At 40.9% G+C, this 24638-nt stretch overlaps 2 protein-coding genes across 9 annotated transcripts in view; one reads left to right on the top strand and one right to left on the bottom strand.

Annotated features, from left to right (window-relative positions):
* The window catches only part of LOC109430287 (uncharacterized), a 225532-nt gene that overhangs the window by 158534 nt on the left and 42360 nt on the right, over positions 1-24638 (top strand). The gene's annotated exons all lie outside the window — the stretch shown is intronic.
* The window catches only part of LOC109412401 (5-hydroxytryptamine receptor 1A-like), a 62931-nt gene that overhangs the window by 37219 nt on the left and 1074 nt on the right, over positions 1-24638 (bottom strand). The window lies entirely within an intron of this gene.

Genomic DNA, 24638 nt, shown 5'->3' with positions numbered 1-24638 from the left:
GTTGCGTATCCCATTGAATGCATATGGGACTTTGAAGGAGTTCCTATCCGCAACAGAAAAAAAGCAAATTTTGTTTTCAGATTGTTATCAATAACGAATTCATATCAAAATTTGTTATTAAAATATTTAAAAAATTCGCTGTTATTAAGTCGTTATTGAAACTGACAAAACATGTTATTAAACAGGTCTTCCAGGAACATTTTTTTTGTTATAATTTTTGTTATTTTGCCGCTTATGACAGACAAGTTTATAACAGAATATGTTATGTAAATAACATGAAAATAACTCTTTCCACTACTCAGTTATTTTTCCAAAATAACACATTTTATTATGCTGTTGCTATTCCCTTCTGCTCGGGTTGGACAAACATTAGTTTTCGTCTTGACACGGACAGAGAAAGTAGACGAAAAAGACAGGATCAGTTGGGAATATCGATCTGTGATTAGCTGCAGACGATCCTTAGGTTGCAAGGAGCCGAAGTCGGTTGTTTGAAGAAACGATTGGAAGTTGGAGTTGACATGTCGGTAATTCACGATGGTTTTTGTTAGAATCATATCCTCTTTTCTCATTTTCTTGTTGAACTTAGTTAAGACATAGCAATGATCGCTAAGACTGCAGTTGATCGTGTAGTTCGTAATGCGTTCAGACTTATCAGCTTGACAAACAACGTGATCGAGTATGTTGGAGCTGCTTGGGCGAGTTACATGCGTATTCGTCACAATCATATTGTGGGATGATAACATTTGCAAATACTGTTGAACCATTCAACAATTTTCGTTGTTGATTGCTATGTTCATGTCACCCAGTACGAAGCATGGTTGTTTGGAATCCAGGGACGAATGTATTAGCTCCATATGCGAAATAAACCTGCTTATGTCATAACCTGGTGGACGATAGATACCGTAAACGGTAACACTAGGACTCGTCTGTATTTCTACTCCGACATGATGGTATCCATCATCCGTTGAATTAGCCTTTACCGAGCAGTTTAAACCATCTCGTACATAAACTGCCACACCACCAGCTGAGTTACGACGACAAGAGTAAGTGCTTTGGTATCCAGGAATATTGTAGAAATCCGATCTGCTTTCCTGAATCCAGGTTTCCTCAACTACCAGAACATCGATCGTTACTTCCAAATTATGTAGGAAAATACAGAATGCGTCCAACTTTTCGAAGTTGTTCATTCCTCGGATATTAATTTGGAGCATATTGAAACCATCGCATGAGGCTATTTGGACATCAGAATTATTCAAACGGAGAATTGTAGCACGATTGATTTGTTCCATTTCGCTAATTTGTTCAATTTACGGCGAATAACAGGAAATATTACTTCCTGCACGATATGAGCCTATTCAAATCAGCTCGAGATTGAACTTTGATAAGCTTCGAGTTTTTAGACTGTTTGGCTAGCATAATGCCGTTTCGTCCAGGCCAGACGTATTGAAGATTCGACGAAACTTGTTTCTTTTTTAAGTCCCTGAGAATTTCCATTGACAACGGAGACAAATCATCTCTCATGTGGACCTTGTTGGACCAGCCACGAGGCCAACGAACGCCAGCGATCATTAATACGGTCAGTGAACCGAATTTCTTTTTCCTTGCAATTAAAGTTTCTTTGTCGTGGACATTTTTGAAGCAAACTCTTATTGGGTGATTTTCACAACGAGATGGCCACTCTAGTACAGGAAACAATTGAGTTGCTATTTGTTTCAATGCCTAGAGTACGACAGGTTGCATCATAGTTGTGCCCGTTGATGCAAGTCAAGATCAACTTCCTGCTTGTGAACTGCATCTGAAACAGTTGCAGCTTCAGTTGAAAGTATTGCCAAGAATTTTTTTAACTGTTCGTTTTCTACTTTTAGCTTTCCGATTTCAGCTTTGAGCTTGAATATCTCGTCATTGAAATCATAAAGCTTGTCCGACAAGAACTGTTATGAAAAGTTTGTGATTTTACTCTAGAATGTCATTATTTCTGCAAAATTTGTAAAGTTCTATTAGTTTGAACGTTTCTAAATGCTGTAAAACTATGTTTAGAACCAATTAAAAAAATGTTGCCATTGATTGTCAAATGGCGATATTTTCTGATTTATTGCATGGAAGTCATTTTTTATCTAGTGAGATGCCTTTTAATAATTGCCTCTATGATGTGAGAGCCTAATTTCTCATAAAAGTTTGCTAAATAGTGATGCGCCCATACAAATCTGCACAAATTTCATAACTATTTTTTGCTTTTTTCCTTTTCTCACTAATACATGAATAATAGTTGGAGTATATTATCACAGACAAACAGACGTAACACTTGCGAAATTTCCATCGACCACGCTTTTAACGATCACTTTAAATTATCATAGTTATGGCTTTCACAATCAGAGGCGCGCGCATAGTTTTTCTATGCGTTTGACGTTTCACACTAGCGCCTTCTGTTGACGATATTGCACAACACAGTGATTCGTGCAACTTTTCCACCAGGTGATGGTAGTGTGAAGTGGGCGATGGATTTCCGTGAAAATCGTTCACACGGATAGGGATGATCTTCATATGTAGCTGTGTTTAGACGGTGAGCGATGATCGGATTCGATGCAACGTGCTCGTATACGATCTCGAGTGTCCGCTTTCGTGGGTTACGTAGGATGACGTCAGCAGCAGCGAAAGACTTGGCAGTGAGCAGCTGATGGAGGGTGGGCAGGTGGTGGTGGGTGTTCGGTCGGTGACGGGGGAATGAAAACAACCAGCAAAAATCTCCGTTTATTGCAGCACTTTCACGATTACAGGACTGATGCTAACTTATGTCACTTATTTAGGCTGGATAGCGGTATGGCGGTATCAGAGCGCAGCGAGGATTTTTTATTAGGGTGGCAGTTCATTAGCAACAGCAACAGCAAGGCAAACATCAGCAGCAGCAACAAACAGCGCAGATTTGTTTACATTTGTATAGGCACTTGTGGTACGAAATGATATGGCCGTTCGACTTTACAACAGCAGCAGCGGCAGCATATTTCATGGGTTTCTATGGTGATTCTACTCACTGAAACGCAGATATTTGGTGCGGTGGGGCAGCAATGATCAATCGGGATCTTTGAGCAGTAGATGGCAGAATTTTGGTGATGATTGTCACGAAGATTTTTGTGAAATTAATCGGAGCACAGAGCACAAACAGCTTGGTCACAGCAGGATTGCCAGAAAATTTCGAAATCTATCGCAACAAGAAATGGCTGCCCGAAGAGTGATTTCTGAAGTGTACAGGCAAGCATGGATCGGAACGATATGCAGAGGTCTTATGCAACTGCTAACGGTGCGCGTTACACAAATGCGCTGTTTTAATTCGGTAAAACCATGCTGAGAGAAAGTATTTCATTTCATTTATTCATTTGTAGTTATTTTTAAACATTATCATGCTCCTTTTAGCTTATAAGATAATATACTTAATATGTGAATAGCTTGTTACACTATCAATGAGCCCTCTTCCTCTCTACATGGAGTAATCCTCTCTGGAATTCAAGGAGGAATTCAGCTCTAGGAATTACGGGAGATATCTCGTGAACCCAGGAGGAATCCCGTCAGAAACAGCAGAAGGCATCCCGGAAGCAATCTCTAAAAAAACCTGGCGTAATCCCTGAAGGAATCCCCGGAAGGAGACCTTGGAGGAATTCTTGAAGAATTCCTGAAAGAATTGTGGAAGGAATCCTTGAAGGAATGCCAAGAGAAATCTAAGAATCTCTAAATGGAATCTCAAAAGGATGCCTTAGCTTAAAAGGTTCTCAGGTTATCAGGAGCAATTCCTTCAGGACTCCTGGACAAAATCGCTAAATATAATCAGAGTCAATCAATGGGATAAATCATTGAAAGAATCCCGCAGAAATCCCTGAAGGGATTCCTATCTGATGGAATCCTGGGCAGAATATCTGATAGAATGCCCACAGGAATTCCGAAAGAAATATCCTAGAATGTGTAGGTTTTGGGGCAGTGCGGTTAGCGGCGCTAGCCGTTTAGGCATATCGTGAGCCATGGAGTGTGTGTTCGATTTCCACTCCAGTAGGAGAAAACTTTTCGTCAAACGAAAAAATCTTCATTGGTCCACTGGGTGTCGTATACGTTACGTAATATTGCGGATTTTTAGAAAAATTTCCACTCTGCGGTAGCCGCCGAGTTCTACCGCAGCTGTCAAAGTCCTACCGCAGGCTTGAAAATCTTCCTATCATTGAAACTGAAGGCCAAATCAAAGCATGCTAGCAAGGTGAATTGAACTGAAAACCAACAACAAACAATGATCATCGGCGTCGTATCCAAGGCTATCCAAGGCATCGCTAGGGCTTGCTATGATAGATCGATGATACCTCAGTGAAAATCAGTAGTCTGACAGCTGCGGTAGTTTTTCGTTCTACCGTAAAACGGAAAGTTTTCTTTAAATTAGCAATACATTGTTTAATTAAGTTATATTCAGTTTGTACAGAGCCTCTGACTGGAGACTGTGTGTAGTGTCGTTTTTTTATCCTAAAATCCAGAAAGATTTCTGGAGGAATGCTGGACAGAATCATGGTGGAATCCCTAAAACAATCCCAGAAGAAATTCATCTTGAAAATCCGGGAGGGATCCCGAAACAAATCCTGGTTGAAATCCCTAAGAGAATCCCGGGAGATATCAATGAAGAAACTCTGAGAAGAATCTCTGCGGAAATCTCGCGAAGAAACCCTGAAAGTTCCTGAACGAAAATCCAGAAAATATATTTAAAGACATACCAATAGGACTTCCTTAAGAAATCTCGTGAGAAATCAATGATCCAAAAAATCTCTGGACAAATTCCTAAAAAAACGGGAGGAACTCTTGAAAAAATCGGGAGAAATCTGGAGCATTTTTAAGATGAAAGCTGGAATGTAATCCTATTAAAATGGATAATTATCGGGAGGAATTGCTGAACATTTTTTATACACAAATCCCTGTGGGAGATCTTGTTTGTAGATCAATTCGTGATGTAAATTAAATTTGTGGCAGTGTGGTGATTTGTTACCTAAAAATATTTTTGGCACATGGCTTTCATACACTGGAACGGTTTTGTTGAAAACGCCGTCTTTATATTTCTTCACTGGGTCGAAATATGGGCAGCTGTTGTATTTTTCACCCTAGCGCCATCTGTTGAGAGGATTTCTTACCAAAAGTTACATATTTAAAGAATACATTCAAATTGTATCTTTTTGTTGGGTTGAGATATTATCAAATCAAATTAATTTACAGCACCAACTAACAAGACATTTTTAACTAGATTTCATTTGAATAGAAGGTTTAAATCCATATGAACAACTCCGGCGAAGACACCAGCTTTAAACTTAAAACCAAAGTTAAGATACCAAGGAAACAAATTTACCACACATTTCAAATTTTACTCTGGTGGACATATGTTATCTTTGCAGCAGCATTTGTGCGATCTAGTAGGCCAATTCTGAAGTTAATCACCTTGTAGAAAGATCTTCTGAACCACTTCTCTGAAGACAGTATGCAGGAATATTTCACTGCAAAACTACTGTTCTTTAAATTTAACGCTGAGAGAGGGTGGTAAAGCGCGGAAACAAGTAGCTACATCAATCATCCCACCACATTCTTAGAAAAATATGGGGAAACGATAATTAGTCAACAAGCAGGTGGAATAGAGTATTTTTTACCTTTATTTACGAGATTTTTAGCCCAAGGCTAATTCATCTCGGGATCAAGGAATTTCTCTAAGAACTCATCCAGGAAGTTCATCAAGACATCTGCCAAGAATTCCTCCAATTATCCCTTCGTGAATTTCGCCAGAAATACCTCCAGGGATGTTTTCAAGAAATTCTCCTGGCACAACTCTAGGGATTCCTCCGAGAAAATCTGCTCCAAGACTTTTTCCAAAAATTCCTCCAAGAACTGCTCCAAGAATTTCTCCAGGAATTATTCCAGGAATTCTGTAAAGAATTCCTCTAAAAATCACACCAGGAATTTTTCAAAGAATTCCTCCAGAAAATTTTTCAAAAATTTCCATCAGGAAATTTTCCACAAAAATCAAGCCTTCTGCTAATAATTCCTGCAAGAATCCGTGCAGGAATATCTCCAGAAATTCTGTCAAGGAATTCTAATAAGATTTTCTCCAAGACCTGCTCCAATACTTTTAGCAAAAATCCTCCAGAAATTTGACCAGGGATTCCTTTATAAACTCCTCTATGAATACCTCAAGGAATTTTACAATAAACATCTTCAGTAATTCTTCCAGGCAATCCTTCAAAAATTCCTCCAAAAATACCTACAAGAATCTCCCAGGAATTCCTGGATTATTTCCGGGAGGAATTTTGAAAGTATTCCTGTAGGATTTCTTGTAGGATTTCTGGATGAATTCTTGCTTGAATCTTTAAGGAATCATTGGAGGCATCCTTGGAAGGATCTCAGGAGGAATCCCTGTGAGAAATTCCTGGAAGAACCCCTGTAGGAATTGCTGGAGAAATTCTGGGATGAATTTGTGGAGGAATCTCTTGATGAATTCCTAGATGAATTAGCAGTGTTTCCTGAAGAAATTCCTGGAGGAGGATGATCACCAAGTGGATGTTGCTTAGTTATCAGAATTCCGCTCTGAGGCTCTAAGAGGAGCGTAGATTATATTCCGCGAGCATTTGCTACAATAAAAATACCCAGAGATTTACAGGTATTTCGACCATACTTCTAAATATATTAGGGTCTATTTATATGCCAGTGGACATCCAACTAGTAACAAATAGGGATACTCGTAATTTTAGGAGAAACAAGAGTATAGCCTGCAGACCTTGAAGATTCTTATTCCAGAATAGTTTGGTAAGCCTGGAATATCCCATGAATGTACCAAAAGCATTATAGTTGTGCACTGGGGTTCCATCAGCAGTACAGACTACATTCCCCGAATATTTTTTTTTTTACAATTCAAGCATGATACAGTATGTAGATATCGTAATCCAAACTTCAAAGTGTATTGGAGGCCATTTGTATTTCACAGAATGTTCAACTACCCAAATATCAAGTTGCTCGTAGCATTGCGAGATCTAATGGACACCAGCGAGATTTAATGAACACAAATGATGGTAGATCCAGTAGATCTTAAGAAAATGAATTCCTGAGTAGTTTGAACGACCTAGATCACCAAATTCATGTACCATGAATTTTCTAGGGATGCTCTGAGGCTTTTTGAGTACCGTAAACCGGGGTCAAATTGATCACCGGGGTGAAATTGATCAATCGGGGACTACATTGTAATTCCATTCTAGCAACTTCTATGCGTCGTTATAATCATGAAGTTCTTGCTTCATTCAGTTCATAGATACCAAGAGATGGGTGGAGACTTTTCAGATGTCAGAAAAAGTTAATCTTACATTACTTTCTTAAGGCTTTTAAATGTGTTTCTAGGGGTGCTTTGAGGTTTTTTGAGTACCGTAGACTATGTTCTGTGATCATTCCTCGAGTATAAAATGTTGTTTATAATGTTTGTATAATGTTTGATTTGTGACACAAACTTTGAAGTACTTCGGAGTCCTTAGTATAGCTCTGGGATGAACAGACTATGATGGGTAGTACATAATACATTACATGTCAAGGATCATTCAAAACTATTGATGATTAGCAAAACGATAAAATTTGAGCAAAAAACATGTAGAATCTATAAAAAAATACAAAAAAGCCACGTATTTTCGGCTACAAGTAAGAGGGAGCAATGTGCATTTCTTAGCACAACTATTCCTCTTGACTATAAAGAAGACTCCAGGGTAAAATGTTTTAAAACAAAGAGGATATTGCATTCTACCAAAAGCAGATGTTAACGGGTTAACTTTCACGTAACCGACCCCCAACATCTCATTTTCAAAATGCTGCCATTTCGTCAATTTCTATCCAATTTGTTTTGAAGTCGCCCTCAATCGATCATAAATTGTTGCAAGTTACACCCAAGTGACCATGCAATATCCAGAACCATTCCGGAGATATTCCGGATTGTACTGGGGTCAGCGGGGGTGCCGAAATGGCTAAAAGTGATTATTTCCTGTGTTATTGTGTTTGAATCATCGATTTTCAGCGGAATTTTTATTGTGAACAACAAACACAACATCGATGACCATGATTTAAATAAGTTAGCCCATCCGGATCACCATGACAGGTTCCGCGGGGGCCTCATTGGGACATTTCTGGTTTTCCTCCAAAAAATGTCGTGCGACATATCAAACTTCATGATTTCGAATGACTGAGTCAGAAACGATACCCAGAAGTCTGTATCAACTAATATGGCCACCCCGGAATATCTAGCACAGGTTCCACGGAAGTGTCGTCGAGGACATTTCTGGTTAGCAACCAAAACATGCCGTGCGACGTATCAATCTTCATGATTTCGAGAGAATGGGGCTGAAAAAAATGACTGAAGTATGTATCCACTAATGTGGACGCTCCGGAACTCTTGGAACATGTTCCGCGGGGGCCTTTCAAACAAAATAACACACGAAAAAAATCACTTTTAGTCATTTGGCAAAACAGACCCCTCCCCCACCTCCTGACCACAGTACAATCCGGAATATCTCCGGAATGGTTCCGAGTATTGCATGGCCACTTTAGTGTAATAAGCTATGACCAATTTATGATCGATTGAGGGTGACTTCATAAAAATTGGATGCAATTTGACGAAAAGCCAGCATTTTGAAAATGAGTTGTCGGGGGTCGGATACGTGAAGGTTAAAGTTGTTGAAGAATTTGTTTATCTTGGAACACTTGTGACATGTGACAATGATGTTCCCCGTAAAAAGAGAAACTGTGATGCAGCATGATGAAGATTATAGCTTCATGACCAGTGAAAATATCAGCCATTTCCTTTTTGCACTTATCTTTTTTTGGCTGAACAATTGATGACGTGTCATTCTTTTTACCATCATCACATCATAAAAAAACACTGCAAGAGCTATGTGCCATCAAATTCTTCATCCTCATTTAAATAATTCTGGAACTTTTCCACGCTAAAAAACATTCTGTCACAAACCAAAATGGGGTCATCAATAAAAAAAATAGAATTGCTTGATCGGACAAACAATTGTTCCATTTCCGGTCGGTGTTTTCATTGCATTGCACGTAGAAAAAAAAGGCAAAAGTCAACTTCCATCCCAGATGCATTCCCATAGAGATTTGATAATTGTTTTCAACTTTTGTTACCCATTCCCAGCTGGTTATATAAATAAAACCCCCACTAGTGCCAGGGAAGTAGTCAGTAGCAGAAGTCATTTTCCATCCACTAGTATGTACTATCAACCATTGCATTGGCCATTTTCATTCCTCCCGTGTGCCGTTGGCGGGCGGATGAGTTGAATCGGACGGTCGGAAGACTGGAAAAGGACGTGGATTTTTTTTTTCAACTAAAACAAACTGGAGATGATGTTTTCAAATGCACTCATCGCCACCGCCTACACTATCCATTGATGATTGCACTACTGTGGAAGGATGCAGATAGGTATGTATACCTAGCACAATCAAAGCTGTTTCTCTTTCCATTTCTGGATGAAAATGGAGGCAATCGGAGTGGAACATCAACTATGGTAGTTCAGGTTTTGGGAGCATTTGAAACCGTGAGAAGCCGAGAGGGGAGAAGTGTTTGAGCAATGTAAATTGAAAGCAAGAACTAATTGATGATGAAGAAAATGCTAGACTACATTTTCTGATTTATTGAGGGCAGCAGAGTCTATTTTGAAGAAGCATTTGAGATTTTATTTAACTAGATGGAAGGTTCAGTTGATTTGAATTGAGATAATAAATGCTGCTTGATAAACATCCTCTTCGTCAGCCATTTATATTCTATTCGCACTGGGACAAAATTGTCCGCACGGTAAATATATCTTTCTTGATAACTGAACTTATAAGCTACTTCAGTGTCAGCAAAGTTGAGAAAAATTTCTACCTGATGAAAATGATGATTGAAAACTGGTTCAGAACTAGACTCATGACGAGTAACAGAATTGTGCGTCGTAAAGTGGGATATGTTCGATAATGCGGGAAGCTTTGATAGTCTGAAGTACATTGCCTATTTTATCTTATGACTATGAGTCTTTTTTAATAGAATGTAAAAATCTGCTGATCAGATACTCAAGAGGTAGTTGTGAGTTTCGACCTACTAAAACCTCATTCTCTCTCTTCCTTACTCTCGCGGTACGCCCGTTTGGGATGACTTCGAGATGGGGGGACCTTGCATGAGTACTCTCTATTGGTTAGCGTTCCACCTGCTAACGCCTTAAGTTGTCCTCTGTCCTCTGGAAGCTCGGGTCCTGGCTAGTACTGTAGACTACCCGTTGGAATCAAGCCCCCGAATAGGAAGGGAGGCCAACTCTACTTGCTGTTGGTCGGCTGCTCGTTATTTTCTCTATAGATGAAGTACAATTCGGGAGACCGTGGAAGTAATGGTATCCCACTTGTCAGCCCCCGTACAAATCCTTTCAACAATATTGTCCGGAGTGACAAATGTCTCTACCGCATATCTCCTGCATACTCGACCTTTGCTCCACGAAGCGTGGGCATTCAAAGAGCATACATATGCTCCACGGACTCGTCGCAGTCTGCGCATTCTGGACATGCGGGAGAGCCTGCATGTTTGAATCTGTGCGGATACCACCTAAAGCACCCATGGCCTGACAGAAGTTATGGGAAGTGAAAATGTACCTCGCCATTGGGCCTGCTCGTCCATTTAGACAAGCTCGGTATGAGCCCGTGTGTCACTTTAGCATAGACGATGTTCTTGCGATCTACCTCGCGCCTCTTATGCCGCGTCGCTTGAAGCACTCATCATCCTCTGCCACCACTAGGAGACATCCATTTAGTACGTCACGATAAAAATGGAAATTTTCAACCCCCCCTCCCTCCTTCGTACGGGTTTTTCCTATATTTAATACATCGCTTGTCACAATTTTCAGAACTCCCCCTCCCCCTCTAAGCGTGACGTACTTTATGGATGCCCCCCTAGTGCTATGGGCATCAGGCCCGCTAGCACACATACTGCGTCATTTGAGACCGTGCGGTATGCGCTGACCACCCTAAGGCATCTCCACTTGTGGGTACTCTCGAGTTACTTCACGTTTCGATTGATTACTAGCACATTCGCCATACCGTAGTTTTGAGACCGCTACAGTCGCGAGCTGGTTACGCTTACTCGAGAGATGGCATAGATACACTGATAAACAGCTCTGCGTACACATCTTCAATAAAATGTATGCCGCTCTGCTTTGCCACGAATGTTGACCGGCAACAAACATACATCGCTCAGCCGTAAAACATTGCGTGAGTATGCGAATGTGTAAGTTGCCACACGAGCTGCGCGAGACGTCGCAGAGCTCAAGCTTCTTCTGCGTGAGCTTTGCTCATTTCTAGGAATTTGCTACACATCTGCGCTGTCTGAGCTGAAAGTTGTAGGCTCTCTGCAGTACAGAGTAGCGCAGCGCTGCAATGGGAGCTGTGTGTTGTACTTTCTTTGCTTTCCTGCGCTCACCGTCGTGCGCGATGCGACAACGATGCCGAGCGCGTGCAGTCGGACCACGCAGAAAATAATTCATTACACGCACTCTTTCTCATCATGCAGGCTGTGTGTAATGTGTATTTTTTTTATCTTCTCACTTAGCGCTCTGAGGTCCATGCCATCTCTGCTCGAGACTATCGCATAGCTATTTGACTTTATATTTGACAATGTCATTAGCGTCATACTTTCTCTTTTGCAGGCATATTCCACGAGGCTTCCGAATTTCAGCTTATCGTCGATCATGACCCCCAATTGCTTCAGTGAACGCTCAGGGTTGATCGTGCATCCGCCTGTGGTGACCACTGCCTGTTGTTCAGACTTGCGATTATTTACCACCACCACCTCCGTTTTGTGGTGCGCGAGTGTCAACTGTCTCGACCTCATCCTGTCCTCCACTATGACAATTGCGTGCGTTGTTGTCAGTTCCACTTCCGCTATCGACTCGCCGTATATCACGAGGGTAATATCATCGGCAAAGCCGACCAGCTTTACGCCCGGTGGAAGTTTGAGCCTCAATACGCCATCATACGCCGCGTTCCATAGTACCGGGCCCAGGATGGACCCCTGAGGTACATTCGCGCTGATCTTGTAGCTCGTCTCGCCTTCCCCGGTGTCATAGATTAGCACCCTATTCTGGAAGTAACTCTCCAGTATCCGGCATAGGCTAGCCGGCACTTCTAGGTGGTGTACGGCGCACTCAATGGCGGCTCAGCTTACGCTGTTGAACGTATTCCTTACGTCCAGCGTGACAACTGCACAATAGCGAATTCCTATTCGCTTTTTTTTTGGAGCGCTTTCTCGACCCTTCCGGAAGCTGAACTGGTTATTCGAGAGGCCTGAGTTATCGAGTATCTTGGTTTAGACCATCAGCCTCGACAGAATAATCCGTTCCAACAGTTTTCCGGCAGTGTCCAGAAGGCAGATAGGTCTGTATGGCGACGGGTTGCCAGGTGGCTTCCCGGGTTTGGGCAGTAGAACTAATCTTTGCATTCTCCATCTCTCCGGAAATTCGCCTCTGTCTAGGCACATCTGCATAGCTATTCTGAACATGCCTGGGCTAGCTTCGATGGCCGTCTTGATGGCTACTGTCGGGATACTGTCCGTATCCGGAGCCTTGTTCAATTTATGCGACTTTGCTATTGCGATGATTTCGTCATTCTTCACCAGGGCAACCTCGCTTTGGCCGGTTTGGTCATAGGAAACGGGGGCCCATGGTCTTGTATCGTGGCGTGGGAACAAAATTTCCAAGCTCGTCTCCAGCATCTCGAGGGAGCGTTCTGGGGCTGTTGACGAACGAAGGGCGCGTTTTGGCCATGACTATTCTGTAGACATCACTCAAAGGGGACGTGTTGGCTGCCTGGATGAAATTTTCGAAGCACGCCCGCTGACGTGCCTTAATATCTTTGTTCAGTGCCAGTTTAGCCAGTAAGGCCCTATAGGCCTTACTTCGTTCCATTCTACCCTAATCGGTGCGAGCTCTATTGACGAATTTCGCACCAACTCGTCTTCGGGGTTGGCAGCACCCCCTCAGAATGTTATGAAATTTTGTAGGTTTCAAGACTTTACCTTTTCAAGCAACTTTGCGTATTTTGTTTTTTTAAAATTAGCCTAGACTAACATTTAAAAAGAGTCAAAGTTCTTTAACCGTTTTTTTTCACAAAAAATAACTCGAATATGATAAGATGTACAAAAAAGTGTTGTATGGGTGACATTTAGAGAATTGTCCACGCTTTCATGAAAAAATATTTTGAAAATTCTAAATACATTTTTACACGCTAAAAAATATATTTTTAAAATTAAAAGTCAATTTACAGAAAATGCCCACTTTTTTATGTTTTGAATTTTTTTTCCAAGAAAGTCAATATTGTTGCCTAACTTTCCTCCATACATCACAAGATGGGCACTTTTAAGGAAAAAAAGTTTTTCTAACAAAAACTTTTTCATGTTAGTTTTTTTGGCGTGTTGCGCATTAGCCGTTTTTTTCACAAAAAAAATAACTCGAATATGATAAGTTGTACAAAAAAGTGATGTATGGGGGACTTTTAGGGAATTGTCCAAGCTTTCAAGAAAACATATTTAAAAAATATAAAAAAAATGTTTTACACGCTAAAAAATATCTTTTCAAAATTAAAAGTCAATTTACAGAAAAAGTCCACTTTTTTATGTTTTGAATTTTTTTTCCCAAGAAAGACAATATAGTTGCCTAACTTTCCTCCATACATCACAAGATGGGCACTTTTAAGAAAAAAAAATTTCTAAAAAAAACTTTTTCATTTTTTTTTGCGTGTTGTGCATTAACTCGTGCAGTAATGTATCCAGAATCTTAATGACAATCCATTAAAATTTAATGGGCTCAACTACTTTTTTAATATCTTAACGTGCTTGACATTGAAAACGTGCTTGATATTGGAAAGGGCTCAAGACAAATTTGCTTTTAGGGTTTTATATCAATGAAAACGCTTGTGTATTGATGAAATATGTACATATGTATATGTGTATTCAATTATTTTCTTTTCTACAATATATACATCCCTCTTTTATACATTCTATTGTAACGTTTTTTGAATATTAGATCTTTAGTCTATCTGAAACAAAGTAAACTATTTTGGATTATCTTTTGAATTCGAAAACTTCTTCGCTTCAATTTGATTTTCAGAAATTGGCACAAATGAATGAAATTTTTGTGTACCAGGTATTGTTTTTACGTGACTGTATGTGTATAGTTCTTCAAGTTCATCCGTCATTTTTGCATATTGTTCATTTGAAATAAAGCAGAAATTCAATTTTGTTATCTGTATATCTGACTGTTTAACTGCCCAGTCATACAGTTCTCGAGGAGTTGTGATTGTGTTTCCATAATCTCGAGCAAGACTTGCTCGTTTTGCCATTCGCTTGAGAGTACCTCCAACAGCGTCACATGGACCTTTGCCATGTGAAGTTGCGAAGAAGTGTCATTCTGCTTCCAATCCATAATTGGACCGAAAACTGCACAAACTGGCAATTTTTTTTTTGTTCTTATAATGAGCTGCTGCTCCATCTGACATGAAAGTAATTTTTGAGAAATCAATCGATTGTTTAATGAAATCCAGCAGTTTTGATATAAATAACTGAACTGCTGTTGTATCGTGTGTAAGTACTTCAGATATTATTATAAAGCTCAAGTTTTCCAACTTATTTTCTTTTCTGTAGTACACTTCAAAGGGGTGAATGGTAGTTTGAGAATTATTCCAATGGTAACCTTGAGCTGAATTTTGAATGATAAATGAATAATTTTCTGAAAAGTTACAAATTGTTAATACTTCACCCTGTTCAAGAGATTTTTTTTATCCCGCAAAAATGAGGATTGTTCTTTATAAATGAAATCATGAGTTATAAGCTTATCAACTTTTTCTACAAAATACGGAACAAACTCGTCTATAGTCTTAGTAATAGTTTCCAAATTGCATCGATCAGTGGTTAGCCATTGTTAAAATAAAACCGATTCTTTATCATTCGCTTCTAATAATGATGTTAGTTCACTGGTTCTAGGCACACAATAATACAATTTCAGCAAACAGAATGCTGTTTTAAGCATTCAGATATCAAAACAAGCTGAGAAACAGGTTCTATTCCAGTTGGGATGTAACGCCAAGAAAAAGAAGGCACCCAATCAAACAAAGTTGTAATGCCCATTCAGTGTTATTAAATGGGTATAAGGATTCTTGATACATCCTGTACGAGTTAATGCGCAACACGCTAAAAAAATAACATGAAAAAGTTTTTGTTAGAAAAACTTTTTTTCCTTAAAAGTGCCCATCTTGTGATGTATGGAGGAAAGTTAGGCAACTATATTGTCTATCTTGGAAAAAAATTTCAAAACATAAAAAAGTGGGCATTTTCTGTAAATTGACTTTTAATTTTAAAAATATATTTTTTAGCGTGTAAAAATGTATTTAGAATTTTCAAAATATTTTTTCATGAAAGCTTGGACAATTCTCTAAAAGTCCCCCATACAACACTTTTCTATAGGTCTTGTCATTTTTGAGTTACATCGATTTTAAAAAAATCTTCGAAAAAAAATTAGGCCCTCTTCAAATGTTACTCTTGAAAATTTTCGAAAATTTAAGTATGCAAAGTTGCTTATAAAAACCTAGTCTTTATGCCCACCAAGTTTCATTCGATTCTGAGAGGATGTTGCCAACCACTGGTCGAGTTGGCGCGAAATTCGTCCTTTGCATCTTCAATCTAGCTCTTAGGCAGGATGCGAGGGGCTCTGCGATTTCTGGACACGACCAGTATACCGGTTTGCGTCCATTTTTGGGTAGGGATCGCCTTGGCATTGCGGCGCCACATGCACGGCTTAGGGTTCCAACTAGATCATTGCTGGATAGATCGTCGGTGTTACCCTCCATAAAGCAATCGTTCCACAAATGCCGGCTTTTATGAGTCTATCTATATATATATATAAATGCAGTGGCGTACGTGGGACCGCGCATAACTTGGGAACGGATGGTCCGATTTGGGTCGTTTTAGTTTTGTTCTGTTAGTTTTCATTCAAGGAAGGTTTATGAGGCAAAAAACATCGAAAAATTGCGAGTTATTGAAAATTTATTTTACATACATTTTGAATGGGGATTTGGGCTTGGCTAGGGACTTGAATCGTCAAAAATCGCAGTAGGCAAGACAAAGTTTGCCGGGGTCAGCTAGTAGTCTATATATTACAAAGTTGTGGATAGTATGTTATACTTGATTCACAGTTATTCACAGATACTTTTAGACAAAAAATGTCTCCCCTTTGCGATAATGGCGGAGATCTGCGTGGGAGCAATGAACGAAATATGTTCCGCAGCTATGGGAGAAGTTTGTGTTTCAATTTTCGAAAAGCAGTTACACCCTCAATTAGTTAATTAAAAAGCACACGGGGTTCAAAACCATGCATGGGAAAGTTCATTAAAGATGCATTTTTTTAAATTAAAAACAAATGATTCTGAAACTCATCATGCAAATTGTTATTGTTTTTGTCTTTTTTCTAATCTACTTTCACGAGAAAAGTGAACTGTTCGTAAAAAAATGCCCCATCCATTGTCGTCCAGGTGACTGTTCAGATACATCGTCGGCACTTTGTGGCAAACCAAATTTCTAAGCTTTTCCTGCTCTTCTACCTCCGAGTTGCTCTCGTGCAACTGATATGAGATGGCAGCAAGGGGCTGTTCATAAACCACGTAGGCCATATTCTGGTCATTTCAGACACCTCTAGTGGACTTTTGGCCATACAAAATTTGGAAAATTTGGAGCGTAGACTATGGCCAGACCCACCCCGCCTCACAAAACGTCCACGTGGTTTATGAACGACTCCCAAAGGACGACCTGCAACTGTTTTTGGGCAGGTAGCTTCAAAAGTGAATGCGGTTTGTTGATACACACAAGTTCGCTCCTTGTTACAATAATGGTAATGGTTTACAAGTGGAAGTGGGTCAACGCAGCGGAAAGGTCTCCGACTGCCAGTGATGACCGAATTGATGGTGTTCCATTGATTTGCGGAACTTTCCCCGCATCCATGTATGTGTGTGTGTGTGCTTGTGTGAATAATGGAAAACTTTGTGTTCGATTGAGTTATTGTGGTTCAAGCGTTGCTGCCGCCGTCGGTCTGATCGGGCAGTGTGCTTTAGAACTATCCCATTTTCGAAAACATCAAATGGTCGCCCTTCATCTTGCGAATAGGTACTTACAAGTTGAAAAGTGTCAGAGGTGTTGTAATGGACATCTGTTGATTTGGGTTGTGAAAGCTACAATCAGATCGTTTGATTGCTGGCTGGTGACATATTTGTAGATGTAAGTGACATTGACACGTGACCCAGAGCTCGAAAGGATTTTTACATAGGGTATGGGTGCCTTCAGTAATCTCACGTTCCCATATTCATCCTATTCAAAAACAAGCGATTACGGCACCGATTGATTCCGTTCTTTTTGTTTTCATGGGTGCTTAATTCTAACAAAAAAAATACAAAAATAATAAACAAAACAAACAGCGCTTTAATCCTTTGTTTTTCGTAGGATGAAAATGGGAGCCACATGATTAATAAGGGAACCAATACCCTATTCAGATAAAAATGTCAAAGAGAAGCTGGAATGGGAGGAAGGTATTTTTCCCCTATTCTGGTGTAACGTAATCGCTGGGATAAAGCCTGTTTACCCGTTTAGTGTTCCAAAAGCACTTCTACACTGAGAACTTCCTCTGCCAACGATCATTTTGCTTGTGTAGGCTATCGCGCCACTTGGGCGGTGGCTTCTATATTCGTCTGTTTTCCACTATAACTCAGTCAATTTTGAACCAATTGACTTGAAATGTTGTACACAGATAGATACTATACCTATCTCACCACATTCCAAAAGTTGTGTCAATTGGTTCAAATTTGACTGAATTATAGTGGAAAACAGACGAATATAGAAGACACCGCCCAAGTAAGTGGCGCGATTCCCTATATCGTTTGGCAGGCACGAAGATATTCTATGCCCAAAGAAATGAAGTTAATTTATATTACGAAATGTACCTGGGCTCACCGGGAATCTAAGCTGTCACCCTCAGGATGGTCTTGCTGAATACCCGCGCGTTTACCCCAGTTTTTATCACTTGTGTTCGACTACGCTTCGACTACACAACGAAGCGGCCTGCCTAGTCCCCACCCTCTGTTGTAGAAGAACCGTGCAGTGAATTTAACTTGAACTTGATCTTACCAATATTGTTTCAGCGTGTTGCCTCATTGGCATTGAGTATACTTATGACTCGCAGCAACAACGTATCACTGATATAGACTGCACTAATCTTTCGTCGTTTTACGCTTGATTAAATGGAAGCCCACCTTATCAGGTTGGTTTGCCGTGGCTCAGAATTTTTGATAACCAACAACAACGATTCGGAGATAACGTGTTGGTATCTTCTTTTTTACTACCTTCAATGTAAACAATCGGCAAGTTTGTGAAAGTGTTACACATTTTGTGAATCATTGAGAACCCATTTGCTGAATAAGCAGGTGTTGCACCATTAAGGTAGGGTGGGGTTTGTCTAGCACTCTAGTTGTTTCCACCACACACAGAAGAAAATTTCGTTGAAAGAGTTCTAAGTATTTTGAAAATAACACTTAATTACTTTTTTTTTTATTATAGAGGTAATAACTGATCACTTAGAGAAAAAAAAACTTTTTTCCAATCAGTCAAAAATGAAAGCAACGAGGTGTGTGAGTTTTTGACGGGATTTTTGCAGGAGTACTTCTACAGTTAACACAAGATTGCATATGCTGTTGAAGTGGAAACATGTACATCATATACGACTTTATGTTCGCTGCGTCCCGGAGATTGTCAGGAAAGTCAAACTACTTCCGGAGACCCTAACAAAATTCTCTTGAAGTTCCTTCGGCGATTTTTCTTGATGGTTTTCCAAAACAAGCTTCTTAACCGTTTTTCCGGGATTTTTACGAGACTTCTGTGGAAGTTCTTCCAGTGATATCTGCCAAAAAAGTATCCGGATTTGTCTTACAGTTTCCTGCCATATTTCCGTAACTCTTCTGGAAATTTCTCTCTCCTGGATTGCCCCCTATATTCCCACCCAATATTACTCCCCGATGTTATTCTAAGATATCCCAGTTTTTCTTAGAATGTCTTCTCAAGTTCTAGCTACTTAATCGGCGCTGCAGTCATGGGGAATCAAAACGACTGTTTTAGATTTGTTCCGACGTTTCGACTCTGTTTGGAGTCTTCTTCAAAGGGAAAATTCTTTGAAGAAGACTCGAAACAGAGTCGAAACGTCGGGACAAATCTAAAACAGTTCTTTTGATTCCCCAAGACTGCAGCGCCGATAAAGTAGCTAGATCACACATATCAGTCGAGCTCTCTTAAAAACTTCTCAAGTTCTCTCGTTATTTCTCCAATAGTTCTTCTATTATATCCTGGCATCACTGCGGACTTTATCAGCTGTGCTATCAATTGTCCATCCTGTGAATTGAAAATTCTTGGTGTTTTAAACGTAGAAAATTAAAACGTGTATGATTTTGTGTGTAATTGTTGGTTCGTGCATACGTTGTTTTCACCTACGTGCGGTTTTAATTCGTTTATTGTGCTAATTGGAGCCGTTATCAATACGCTTAAGAAGCTTCAGTGCGAATCGCAGTTCTGAACTCTACGTGACGTCATCATTGTTTGTTTACCAAATAGCGCCATCTGTTGTAGACTAGTAGCTTATATTCAGCAAAGCTCCAACGTTTCAACTTTGTTTCCCGCTCACCCGTCGTCTCATACCGTCACTATGGATTCGGATTGCTACCAGTGCTCTACGCCGATCAAGTCAATTGACTGCTTGCAATGTAACGGTTTCTGCCACCGAGCAGTTCATCTTAACTGTGCTGGTATGAAGAGACCGAACATGAACTTTGTGAATGAGCACAAGAATGTGCTATGGTTTTGCGATAACTGCTTTGACGAGCTACAAACCATCAAAAAGAATCCTGTGAAATCAAAGGACGATGTAACTACTGCGATTTCGGATACAATCAATGGCCCAATAGCCGAACTGAAAAGCGAAATCCAAGAAATCAAAGAGTTGACCAAGACACTTGCTGGAAGTAATGTACCAACGGACCCACCTACATTACCCCGCAGCCGACCCTGGCCTAGTGTGAAACGACTTCGAAGCACTAATACCAGAGATACACCGAAATCTCGTCCTGAAGCAAAGCTTATTGGAGGTACAAAAACTGTGGAGAAAAATGGCAAGACTGTTGAGACCGTTGCAAAACCGGCTGAAAAGTTTTGGCTGTACCTATCCAGGATTGCTCGCACCGTGACTGAGGATGACATCTCGGAATTAGTCAAGATTTGCCTGGATACTGATGAGCACGTTGAAGTTCGAAAGCTTGTGCGGAAAGACGCTGACCTAAATCAGTTGGCTTTCATCTCCTTCAAAGTCGGTGTTAGCAAAGAGTTGAGAGGAGCTGCTTTGGATCCATCGGTCTGGCCGAAGGGTATCTTCTTCCGAGAGTTTGAGAATCTGTCAACGGCCCGGGATTTTTGGGGACCCATGAAGGTTCCTCGTATGGACAAAACAACACCAGCGATGGAAACCTTGGTGACTCCAGTACACTAAGGATTAACACCGGACTTCTACCAACGGAACGCATGTCAAAAAGCTCGATGGATGCCCCCAAGCCACCCGACACAGTCGAGCCCTGCGGAAAGTCCAACAAAGCTGTTTGTTCCTGCCATCCAAGCCGTTCCGTTCCTGTGCTCGGTACAGGCGAGGGGGGCATCCACCTTGCTTTCTCGGGCAAGTATTATGACAATAGCGTTTTTTCGTTCCCTGAATCCCTTCCCACTTGTAGTAATGCTACGCCAGGACGCCAACACCAACTTCCTGCATCGTCTACCATCTCCAGAGAGTTTTCGAGGACCGTGGAGTGTTCTCCAAATTATCAAGAAGCTGCGAACGTTGGAAATCTTGATGACATCAGTTTGCTGGCAACGGAACGCATGTCAAACAGCTCGATGGATGCCCCCAAGCCACCCGACACAGTCGAGCCTTATGGATTTTTCAACACTGCTGATAGTTCCTGCCATCCAAGCCGTTCCGTTCCTGTGTTCGGTACATGCGAGGGGGGCATCCACCTTGCTTGCACAGGCAAGTATTATGACAATAGCGTTCTTTCGCACCCTGAGCTCCTTTCTGCTTGCAGTGATGCTACGCCGGAGCACCGTAGTCAAGTCAGCGCCTCACCTGGCACCCATAGCAGTGCACCAGACATTACATCAGAAACATCAACAGATAGGCTTCTGATCTACTATCAGAATGTTCGTGGACTGCGAACTAAAATCGACGAGGTTTTCGTAGCTATTGCCGAAACCGACTATGATGTGTTGGTGCTCATTGAGACCTGGCTCGATGATCGGATTTATTCTGCACAACTGTTTGGTGACCGCTTTACGGTTTTCCGGAACGATCGGAATCCGTTGAATAGCACCAAAAAACGTGGTGGCGGCGTTCTGATAGCAGTTTCGACGCGTTTTCGCTGCAGCTTGGACACTACATTGGTGAGCACGGCAGTGGAGCAGTTGTGGGTGAAAATCAAGCTGCTCAATCGCGTTATTAGTATCGGCGCTTCATATATTCCTCCGGACCGTAAATCTGATGTGGCATATATCAACAACCACATCAATTCGATTGGTAGTGTTACGTCAAGACTGGACAGCAACGACCTGGTTCTTCAGTATGGCGATTATAATCAATCCGGTTTGTGTTGGAATATTTTGGGTGGTGATGTACCTGCTATCGACGTCCTCCGATCTCAAATGCCAGAGTCATGCTGTATCCTCTTGGATGGCTTTGACTTGCACGGGCTAGTGCAGATTAATAAGATCCTTAATCCATATTCCAAATTGCTAGACTTGGTTTTGGTTAACGAAGTGGCTCTATCCAGTTGCTCAGTTTCGGAATCACCAGAGCCTCTGATTAGACTCGACTCAGCTCATCCCGCGTTAGAAACATCAGTCAGGATCCCTGTACCCGTCATTTTCGAGGACTTGGAAGATCTACAGGCATTAGATTTTAGAAAAGCTGATTTTGGTTCTTTGGCGCAATCACTAGCACAAGTTGACTGGCAATTTCTTGACACATGTTCTAATGTCAACGAAGCGGTTTGCCTTTTTACTCAGACATTGAGTCAAACAATAGCTGTCCATGTGCCTCTGCAAAAACCGATTCCCAAGCCAGTGTGGGGTAATGCTCGACTTCAGTACCTGAAGCGTTTAAGATCTAAAGCACTTCGTAACTATAGCCGGGTTAAGAATGTGTTCACCAAGCGCGCATTCTCAATTGCTAGCAACGATTATCGCAAGTACAACCGACACCTCTACAAATGCTATACTATACGCATGCAGAATAAACTCCGCCGAAATCCTAAATCATTCTGGTCTTTTGTCAAGACAAAGAGAAATGAGGATGGCCTGCCTGCTGAAATCTATCTCGGAGAAAAACGCGCAAGCTCTGCTAGTGAGAAAAGCAATCTTTTTGCGGAACGCTTCAAGCAGGTTTTCAATGATGCACGTGCTACGACAGCGCAAGTGAATAATGCACTCAGCGATACGCCAAGAAACGTAATTGATTTCAACAACTTCACAGTCACCTCGGAGAACGTGAGGTTGGCTATCAGTAAGCTCAAGCATTCAAACGTAGGAGGCCCGGACGGTGTTCCACCCTGCATCCTAAAAAACTGCTCGGCCGAGCTAATCGTTCCGTTGACGAAACTGTTCAACCTCTCTCTGCTACAAAGTGAGTTTCCTGAGCTGTGGAAATCTTCTTTCATGTTCCCAGTATACAAAAAAGGCGATAAACAGAATGCGGAGAACTACCGAGGAATCACATCGCTCTGTGCGTGCTCGAAGGTTTTCGAAATAATTATCAACGACGCTTTGTTTTCTTGCTGCAAAACTTATATTTCTCCGGATCAGCATGGATTTCATCCAAGAAGATCAATAGTAACTAATCTTGCTCCTTTCATATCGTCATGCGTAAGGAATATTGAGCAGGGTGCACAGTTAGACGTCGTGTACACTGATCTTAAAGCTGCTTTTGATCGAGTTGATCACTCAATCCTATTAGCCAAATTGGAAAAGATCGGTGTGTCTGCTGACTTGGTTCAGTGGTTTAACTCCTATTTAAAAGACCGCAAACTTTGTGTAAAACTTGGCTCAGCCCTCTCAGTCAACTTCACCAACATTTCCGGGGTACCGCAAGGAAGTAACTTGGGACCATTGTTGTTTACTATTTTCCTGAACGACGCTGGACTAGTTCTTCCTCCAGGATGCAGGGTCTTTTATGCAGATGACGTCAAGATTTTTGTGGTAGTTCGCAGTCTTATCGACTGCTTGCGCCTACAACAGCTGATCAACGAGTTCAGTGATTGGTGTAGCCGAAATTTCCTAACACTCAGTGTCCAAAAATGCAACGTTATTAGTTTTCATCGAAAGCTGAAGCCAATTCTGTTTGATTATATGACCAATGATCAACAGCTGCAGCGAGTTGAAACTGTTCGGGATCTTGGTATCATGCTGGATGCACCGCTAACGTTCAAGCCACATTATGCAGATATCGCGGCCAAGGCCAGCAAACAACTTGGTTTTATCTTCAAGGTAGCTGATGAGTTTCGCGATCCCACCTGCCTCAAATCATTGTATTGTGCTCTTGTGAGGTCAATTTTGGAATTTGGCTTAGTTATTTGGTGCCCGTATCAAAGAGTGTGGATAATGCGGTTGGAGACTATCCAAAGAAAATTCGTTCGATATGCTCTACGCCATTTACCGTGGAATGATCTAGACAACCTTCCACCGTACGAACATCGATGCCAACTTCTGGGAATTGATACGCTTGAACGTAGGAGATCAATTGCTCAAGCAGTGTTTGCCGCAAAAGTGCTGACCGGGGAAATCGATTCACCGGAAATTTTGGCTAATCTTACAATCTACGCCCCAGAAAGACCTCTGCGGATCAGGAATTTCCTATATCTCCCTCTCCGATCAACTGGATATGGACAGCATGACCCTTTGCGATCCGTCGCAGCACAATTCAACGAATTCCATTACGCCTTCGACTTCAATATTACTACGGATACTTTCAAACAGCGGATTTCTAGGAGTTTTCGTGAAGAAGATAGACGGCTGCATTAGTTATGTTATTTTTATGAATATTCTTTTATGTGCATTATGTTAGGTTGTCTATTGTTTCATTGACCATTGTTGTAAGTGTTAGTAAAATTACTTTTAATATTATTTACTTCATTAAGACATTTTGTCAGATGATTTTAACCAAACTAAATAAATAAATAAATAAATAAATAAATAAATTAGTTACTCGCGAGTTTTCACTAAGGTTTTTCCCACATTTCTCCAGGATTTTCTTACAAGAAATTTTGTAGGCTATCCTAGGAGATGTTTAGAGAAAAACTGTCGGAAAATCTAGGCGAGAAAATTCAAAAGGAAATCCGACAGAATACTGGGAGAAATCCTAGAAAAATCTCTGAAGGAAACTTTAGGACGATTACAGCAAGAAACCTTGGAAAAGCCTAGAAAACACTGGGAAGAACTCTATTATAAATTTCAGCGG

This window comes from Aedes albopictus, chromosome 1, assembly GCF_035046485.1.
Source record: "Aedes albopictus strain Foshan chromosome 1, AalbF5, whole genome shotgun sequence".
Taxonomy (NCBI): domain Eukaryota; kingdom Metazoa; phylum Arthropoda; class Insecta; order Diptera; family Culicidae; genus Aedes; species Aedes albopictus.
The sequence above is the reverse complement of the archived record's forward strand: the minus strand, read 5'-3'. Positions and strand labels throughout refer to the sequence as shown.